Raw genomic sequence first — 7,984 nt, forward strand, 5'->3', positions numbered from 1 at the left:
TAGTGCCCGTAATTCAATTTGCAGGTGGCAAAACATGTGTAGAATGCTTCAAAAGAAGGGCTATGTAACAAGAGAACACACGGAGAGAATAGAGAAGGCCAGTTAAACAAGATAAAGATGAGAATAATGGTGGGACCCAAACAGTCTAGACATGGTTTTACGAACTCGGCCAGACCCTGACATCAGTGCCGTGCAGAAGGACAAAGGTTGTTCTTTAACGGGAAAGACATGGAGTAGCAGAAAAGGCAGAAAAGACAATTTTACCGCGTTAGCCGTGCTGCCTGAGTGAGGCAACATAAAATGGCGGCTAAACACAAAATGGCGGCTGTAGCGAACCGGAGCCGAAAACTACGTAACCTCAGGGTGCAGTGCAGGAAGCACACGCATGCACCAATGCAAAGTCAATGGTGCGTAAAAGTTATCGAGTTACAGTTTTAAGAGTCTTCCGACTGGACTAGAAGGACAAAGCTTTAGACTTAGACACTAAAGGTGTAAACCACTACAGGAGCACCGGCATTCAAGAGTTACCTCACCCACAGGAAGCGGGTGCACAGGTGCGAAGATGTGTCGGGTTTCGTCATGAAGATCTATGGTGCCTGGAGATGAAGATGCAGCAGGCGTCCAGAAGAGAAGTGTCCGGTGCGATCCAAGGGTAGAGCGAAGTTGTAGAGTACCTGAAAGCAGAGGGGGACAAAGTCTGGGTCACTTGCCAGTGACCAGGAAGGAACCAGGAAGGAACCAGGCTATGTCGGGCGCAATCAGGTTGATGTCATGAAGCTTGTCTCCGCTGCCACGTGGACTCTGGGGCACCGAGGATGTCCAGGAGTGGATCACGAGCTGTCCCACGAAGGCTCTCGCTGTCGGCGGTGTCGGCTTCCAGATCAGAGTCAACATGCGTTGGCAAAGGCAACCCACGCAGGATTCGAAGATCGCTTAATACTCGGACCAGCAAGGTCAGAGCGGGTGCTCCTTTTCAGGGGAGCGAGGGCCAGTCTGTAGCAACCAGACCTGCTGTGTAGATTCTTAGGTTCGTCGGTTCTGGGGCCACAAGCCAACGGGCAAGTGACCGGACCAACGCGTCAAGCAGGAAAATGCAAAAGGGCCCCACGCAGCACTCGTCGAGTGTGGAGGGGTGGGCTTCGGTGCAAAAGCTGCTCGGGGCTGGAGCTTCTCAGACTCCAATGCACAGCTTCGAGGGAGCCTCGGATGCTGCACGGTCAGCGCTTCGTGGTTTTTCCAGATGGCCGCTCCCATGCTTCAGGTCGCCTCCACGGGTCTCAGCTCTGCATAGACTGTGGATCGGGCTGTTAGAAGGCAGGCACACTGAGTCTTGTCGAACTCTGTCGCTCGAGTTCCGGCGGGAACTGCAACAAAGCAAACATCGAGGTGCTGGATGGTGCCTGTTTGCACAGGGTGGTCACTCCTTGACCACAAGGGAGATTCTTCAGTCTTCTACGTTGAGTAGGATGTCAAAGGGTCCAGAGTATCGTTTCATAAGTTTCAGTCAGGATAATCTGATGTGCATTGGCACTGCTCCCACCTATATTCCAAATCTGGGGGCTGGATTACCTGCTAGGTTCCTCCTATGGGTGGGACCTGGGAAGGGGGTGGTTACACCCCTTTTCCTTTGTCCAGTTTGCTGCCAGGACCGGGGCAGGATGGCCCCAGAACCGGTTTGACTGGAATCTGCCCAGGGACACCTTGTGCACCCCAGGCAGTGTCTAGTTTCTTTCAACCCTCCCTGCTACAATCCTCTATCTCCTGTCTGGGGTGGTGTGACACCTCCCTGTGACAGGAGATCCTTTGATCAAGCGTCCTCTGCCGAGTTTCGGTCAGCAGCAGGAGGCCAGACTCATGTCTGTGGCAGCAGCATCCATTTTGTGATGCTGGGGCTCTGGTTAGGATTAACCGCGTTTTCAGTAAAGTAGCATGTCTTCTCCCTCTAGAAGGGTGGAATGCTACCCCAGTCGCCAGAACTGGCGAGGGGGTAGTATTCCAAAGTGTATGAAACCAAACACTACATGTTTTGATAAAGCCAAACCAAAGTTAGCATTAACCGCGAGGATTATAATGCACTTAAGAGTATATGGTATGGCAGTATCACTAGAACAGCTGCACGGAAATGGTTCCGACCTCTGCAGACAGGCTCAGCTCATGCTAGAGCACCATCTCACATAAAACCAAGCACTCTGCCTCCAGCATTGTTAAGGCCTGCCAAAGGAGTGACTTATAGGTATATATGTGTCCAGATATAGGTTTAGATATAGGCATACTATATCTAAGCAAGGGGTGATTACACCACCTTGCCCCAGCTGTGTGAACAGCCAGTTGTGTCGATTTAAGTACCAGCCAGGGGTGGCAAAAGATATGCTGCAGCCCCTGGTAGGCCTTGGATGCACCTATGCCCTGAGCACCTATAGTGCATGGTACAGGGGCTGACAAGGTGTCCAGTACCACATTGGTGATATACCTATAGTACATGTCTGGGAATTTTAGAGAGAGAACGCAAGGCTGTGGGTCTGATTAGCAGGCCCACAGCCACATTAAGTCAAAAACCAGTGAAGCAAAAAGCAAAAATTGGGGTGACCATAGGATAGCAGACCCTACTCTCCTACATATAGGTAGGTACCTTTGTCTCAATACGGACCCTTGCTTCTAGTCAGGGTCAGGGGGATATACTCCTAAAATAACCCCTGCTCACCCCTCTTGGTAGGTTGGCACAAGCAGACAGGCTTATCTCAGAGGCAGTGTGTAAAGCATTTGTGAACACATGCAGTAATACAGCGAAAACACTACAACCACACCAGTTTGGAAAAATAAGTAATCTTTATCTATACCAAAACAAGACAAAATGACAAAAATCCACAATACAGCATCACAATTATCCTCAAAATAGGTTATTCACTTGAATAAAGTCAATAGCAACAAATAACTCCATCTGGGGTTATTATGACGTCGTGACAGATGAAAATCCCAAAGTAGAGCGCCAACCGCGAGGTGCGCGGTGTCGGGCCTGGAGTCAAGCAGACCCACAAAGAACAGTACCTAATATTGATGAAAGCAAAGACGGTGCAAGGCGTTGAGTAGGTAATGCTTCATTGGCGCCTGCAGAGCAGGGGAGGTGAGACGAGGTGATTTGATTATTGGCGGCGAGGCGGCAGTTCCTTACAACAGTGCAATGTCGACGGATTTCCGGAGTCATCCATATCGAGATTCGGCTCTGCGTTGATGGAGCACCGACATCGATGAAGTTGGGACTGCAGTGCAAGTCGGGACGGTGCATCGTGAATGTCACAAGCGGTTTCCTCAGCCCTGGTGCAGGCAGCGGTCTCGATGATGGCTTCAGAGTCAATGTGACATGATGTCAGCAGGCATCCGGCCTACAATGCAAGTTGGGGCTGTCTGTCGTGCTCTTCACCAGCGGTACCCACGGATTCGGTGCAGGTCACTTCATCACTCGCCGGAGTCGGTGTTGCAATTTCCTTCTGCTGCAGCTGAAGCAGCAGTTCCAGATGCAGCGAGACAGCAGAGATGTCCCTGAGACTTCAGAGAAGAGGCAAGCTCTGTTTCAAGCCCTTGGAGATCATTTCTTCAAGCAGGTGACAAAGCAAACAGCAAAGTCCTTTTTCTTATTTCCTTGGCATCAAGCAGCCACTGCAGGCCAACATCAGACAGCAAACAGCACAGGGGCAGTATTCCTCCTCAGCTTATCCCGCTCTTCTCCTTGGCAAAGGTTCCTCTTAATTTCCCAGAAGTGATCAAAATAGTCTGGGGTCTATGCCCCTCTTTTCATCCACAGAAATCCTTTGTTCTCTGAAAGCAGAGAGTGTCTGTGCCCTGACAAAACCAGTTCTGTCTTCACTAGTGCAGCTTCCTGGCAGGAGGTGGAGACAGCATTGATGAAGGCAGACCAGGCCCAGGCAGGTGAAAGGAAATCTCCTCCCCTCTAAATGCAGCCCAGGTTTTTTCAGCCCAGCCCTGACTGTTCAGACTTCTGGAGCCACTGCCCTTCTCCAGCCCCTTCTTGTCAGAAACTGTGGTTCCTGTTTAATAATAGAATCATGTATTGATAATAAGATGCACAATTGCAATGGAAGGGTTAAAATGATGTCAGAGGGTGAAGAAACTACATACACCTATGGTGTTGGTTTCATACAATTGTATTTTATATTTCACTAACAAATTTCTATATACAAGGTCATTTGGCCAACAGCAGACAGACTGATGCTATTGTGCGGCCCGCGTAGTGGATCGTCTCACCCTTTGAGGACTGTCTTCATTGAAAAATACTCGCTTCTAAAGATGGGCTTCACACCACATGTAGGTAAAGACCACCATATTGAACATTCGTGATTCACAGGTCAGTGCAACAGCACCTCTTGTGATTAACACCAACTCCAGAGTTCCTCATCACCGTCTTCATACATGTCTCTGTGTATCACCAACACAGTAACAGTGCTCAACTAACCACTGAGTGCCACCCTCTGACATCATTTTAACCCTTCCATTGTGATTGTGCATCTTATTATCTATGTATGATATTTTAGGGCTGGGCGTAGTTCGCGAAGTAGCGCTACGCGTAGCTACGCCAAGTGCACTTCGCACTACGCGAACTACGCGTAGCACTACGCGAACTGCGTACTACCCTGTTCGCACTGTGCAAGATGCGGTTTTCAATGATTGCACATTGCGGACAAGCATCCGGCACTGTGCAATCATTGAAAACAGCATCTTGCACAGTGCAAGTTGTATTTTTCTGCCGCTCGAGGAGATTTTTACTCGAGTGGCAGCTTTTTCAACGCGGACTGGTAGTTTCTCATCGCGAGCGGTCGTGAGCATACGCGACCACTCGCAATGAGAAACCAAACCTCCCCGCATTGAGAATCTTGCAGGGAGGTTTATTTTCAACGCTCACAATCGGCAAGTTTATGTTGCTGATCGCGAACGAGGAAAAAGACTCGACAGGTTGTAATTTTGCTTGCTCGCAGTCGCCAACTTGACGTTGAGGACCACGAGCAAGCAAAAAATTACTGATGCACTATGCTACGCTATGCGTTTTCGCACTGTGCTACGTGCAGTTCGCATAGTGCGAAGTTGCACAAACTTCACAAACTACGCGAGCGTAGCGTAGTGCTTTGCCTAGGCCTAGATTTTATCATTCCACACTGTTTATGACAATAATTTACCCTCCCAGGTTCCTTAGTGAGTTGGGTTCCCTTGTCCATTTCTTGACTTCTCCAACTCCTGTCATTCAAAAGCCAGACTTGCATACACAAACCTAGCAGAGGCACACTGGATGGTTAGGCAAGAAAAGACCTAATTTCTAAAAGTGGCATTTTCAAACACAGAATGTAAAAATCACCCTCACTAAAAGATGTATTTTAACATTCTGAGTTCAGGCGTACTAAATTTTATTTTCCCTTCTCGTTCCCAGGGTCAGTTATGTTTATGAGATGTTTTAAACAAATTCTCGCTTATGGGAACAGATAGCCTTGCAATAGTAAAAAATAGTAAAAAATGAATTTGCCAGTCTTACACAATCAGGACATGCCACACACATCAGAGCATGTCCTACCTTCCACATACAATGCACCCTGCCCACAGGGGTAACATGGGCGTACCTTAGGGGTGACTGATACGTAGAAAAGGGAAGGTTTAGGGACTGGCAAGTGTGTGCACTTGCCAAGTCGACATGTCAGTCCCAGACTGCACACAGGCAGTGCAATGGCAGGCCAGAGTTACATTTTACAGGCTGCTTTGGTGGATGGCACAACCAGTGCCTCAAGCAAGCCCACCAGTAGCATTACTGGCCCCGGGCACACATACTGCACTGTACTAGGGTCTGACAGATAAATCAAATAAGTCAATCATGCCATCACAAATCCACAATATCACTTTACACAGGGAGCACAGCAACTGCATACTGCTCAAAGAATCTAGACCAGCAAAAAAGTCCAACACACAGCAAAACACAGGAGGTAAAGGCAACAATGAAATGAAAGGGAGACCCACACCAATGGTGCCAGGTCTAACAACATGGTTGTAACTCAGTCATGGTTCTCACTCAAACTAAACAAAGCTTGAAATGTGCTAGATGTAATAAGGGATGACATCAATGATGTCACCTTTGATGTCCTCAACAATGTCATGTGTGATATCATACACAGAGTAATGTTATGTTATGATCTGTTTATGTGTAAGATGTACTCTCATCCATGAGGGTATTCTGGTGCTGATGGGGTTGCATGACTTATGGACTGCACCACAACCATATCTGGTTAATTTCCTCGCTGTTTCTTGTTTTGTTGCTTCATATTCCTTCCGTCCTTCTCTGGGTCAGCTATATCTACATAGAGAAATGCTTCTTTATGTTCCGGTTAAGGATATGCATGTATGGATTATATAGATGTTGTGCTGTCTTACTCAATTGTGTTTATGTAGGTTCATGTGACTGTGGAGGGTGGTATTATAATGGTGCGCTCACTATATGTGTATGCATCGATACATAAGAACCTTACATACTTACTTGCATTTAGGTATATGTTTTTTTGACACTTGCACTCAGCGTACCCTGCAATGTTCTTGCACTGCTCGTTGTCAGCACAGGCAGGGTCGCACTGTGGCACATCTGCAACAATACAAAATAACAGATCAGAAGCTTTGAATATAGTCTCAGAATAATATGGTCCCTTAATGACAACAATACTAAACACACCAACACTTTATGGCACTACTACTAAACACACCAGCACTGTGACTCAGTGCAGCCCTCTAAACTGCTTGCACAATGACAGCTTTTAATTCAGCGGCCAACCTCATCCCTTGCATGTGTGAGAACTTGAAGTGGGTGGACACAGCTTGGAAGCACAAGAGCCTGTGGATGTCACGACTCGCAGGTCTATTCTTGTGTATTCTGATGTGCTCAGTGCCCCATGTACTCAGCTCTGTCAGGCAAATCCAGCAGGACAGCAAACATCATTCACATATGTACATGCCATCATACATGTTTACAGTTAGGAAGAGGGATATAAAGTGTGAGCTCTAGTCCCTGACACTGCAGATAAACTCCTGGTGTGTTCTGCACACCCCCTGTAAGGGGCACTGCTGGTAAACTCCTGGTGTGTGCTGCACCCTCCCTGCAAGAGCACTGCTGGTTATCTCCTAATGTGTTCGGCACATCCCCTGTAAGAGCACTGTTGGTGAACTCCTGGTGTATTCTGCACACCCCCTATTAAGGCACTGTTGGGGATCTCCTGGTGTGTTCTGCACACCCCCTGTAAAGGCACAGCTGGTGATTTCTTGATCTGTTCTGTACACCCCCTGTAAGAGCACTGTTGGTGATCTCCTGCTGTGTTCTGCACATCCCTGTTGGGGCACTGCTGGTGATTTCTGGGTGTGTTCTGCACATCCCTGTAAGCGCACTGCTGGTAATCTCCAGGTGTGTTCTGCAGACCCCCTGTACAGGCACTGCTTGTGATCTCCTGGTGTGTCCTGCCCAACCCCTGTAGAGGCACTTCTGGTGGACTCCAGGTGTGCTCTGCACACCCCCTGTAATGGCCCTGAAGGTGTAATGTCTACTTATCTTACAATGGAGAGAGCTGTCTTTGAAGTAAACCATTGATATGTGTGTGGCTCTCACTGCATCCATTCTTTCTAAACAACTTAATTGTTCAATTGGTGATGAGGAATACAGTTAGTGAGACCTCTCTTGTGAGTGCAGTGATGGTGGGAGCAGTCACGGGGTGTGCACCGGTGCCTACAGGTACTGGATTAACACACAGTGCACACACGGAGCATACTGGAGAAGTGAAGGTGCCTTTCACTCTGTGACCAGTGTGAGTAAGGGAGACCTCTCTTTTGTTGTGTATTGTGGAAGCTGTGACGGGGCATGCACCGGGTGCCTACAGGTGTTGGATTTTAACCAGCTTTGTCACTGAGAAGAAATTAACTATTTTAGAGGCTGTACAGAGACTTTCCTGCAATA

General features: G+C 48.1%; 1 protein-coding gene across 1 annotated transcript in view; it reads right to left on the reverse strand.

Annotated features, from left to right (window-relative positions):
• The window catches only part of LOC144828315 (uromodulin-like), a 252,905-nt gene extending 246,280 nt beyond the window's left edge, over nucleotides 1–6,625 (reverse strand). Inside the window, exon 1 of the mRNA XM_078686403.1 lies at nucleotides 6,527–6,625. The gene's annotated coding sequence lies outside the window, so the exon portion shown is untranslated. The remainder of the gene's footprint in view (nucleotides 1–6,526) is intronic.
• Between the last annotated feature and the right edge of the window lie 1,359 nt (nucleotides 6,626–7,984).

The sequence above is a fragment of the Lissotriton helveticus genome, chromosome 4_1 (genome assembly GCF_964261635.1).
Source record: "Lissotriton helveticus chromosome 4_1, aLisHel1.1, whole genome shotgun sequence".
Taxonomy (NCBI): Eukaryota; Metazoa; Chordata; class Amphibia; order Caudata; family Salamandridae; genus Lissotriton; species Lissotriton helveticus.